We start from the raw sequence: 985 nt of genomic DNA, 5'->3' as shown, positions 1-985 counted from the left end.
AAGTGAAAGAAGCCACTTCTCCCATACAAGTTGAAAGTGCTAGAAAGTATTACTTAGACGATCTATAAGCCCTTGAAGATGAGGAGGTTTCAAGTTCATCATCTCCACCACCACCACCATCTTCAACCAAAAAGATGGTGAAACTTTCCGATCACTCAAAGCCCACTGTGGCCATGCTTCCGGCCGGTATCATAACTACTCAAATTACCATGACAGACTTCGAGATCAAACCGGCTTTTATTAGCCTTGTGGAGAGGAAGCAATTTGGGGGAAGTCCTTTGGAGGATCCCAATTTGCATGTGCAAAATTTCTGCGATTATTGCTCCATGATCCGTCAAACGGGTGTCAATCAAGCCCAAGGAAGGGAAATACTTTTTCCTTTCTCTTTGAAGGACAAGGCCAAGCTTTGGATCAATAGCCTTGACCGCACCGCTATGGGAATCACCAATTGGGAGACATTAGCTCTTGCATTCTATCAAAAGTTTTTTCCACCGGAAAAAACTCAAACTTTGAGGAGCCAAATCACCGGATTCCGTCAACAAGCTCTTGAGAGCTTATATGAGGCTTGGTAGAGGTACAAAGAGTTTCAAAGGCAATTCTCACATCATGGGCTAGATGATTGGTTTATAGCTATAACATTCTACAATGGATGTTTTGCCGAGTCCTGAAGGATTATTGATTCCGCCAACAATGGGCAGTTTGATCAAATTGACACCGATATTGCTCATGCCACGATCGAATCTATGGTGGTCCATGATGCACAATATGTTAATTCCCGAAGTGTGCCACTCAAAGGTAAAGAAGAATCCTCCGACAATTCCGTCTTGTTAGCTCAAATTGCCTTACTCCAACAACAATTGGCGGAACAAGATGCTAGAGATTCCCTTCAACAACTCAATGTCTTGTCTTCTACGAGTCAAATCATTGTTTGTGATGGTTGCGGGGGTGCGGGTCATTACACCGCTCATTGCCAAGCTACTATTGA

At 43.5% G+C, this 985-nt stretch overlaps 1 non-coding gene across 1 annotated transcript; it reads right to left on the bottom strand.

Annotated features, from left to right (window-relative positions):
* Positions 1–506: 506 nt before the first annotated feature.
* LOC141603587 (small nucleolar RNA R71) lies at positions 507–613 on the bottom strand. The gene has a single exon (XR_012525451.1). It is a non-coding gene; the product is annotated as a small nucleolar RNA R71 (small nucleolar RNA).
* Positions 614–985: the final 372 nt, after the last annotated feature.

Source organism: Silene latifolia, chromosome 9 (genome assembly GCF_048544455.1).
Source record: "Silene latifolia isolate original U9 population chromosome 9, ASM4854445v1, whole genome shotgun sequence".
NCBI classification, from domain to species: Eukaryota; Viridiplantae; Streptophyta; class Magnoliopsida; order Caryophyllales; family Caryophyllaceae; genus Silene; species Silene latifolia.
This window is presented reverse-complemented; position numbering and strand designations above follow the sequence as displayed.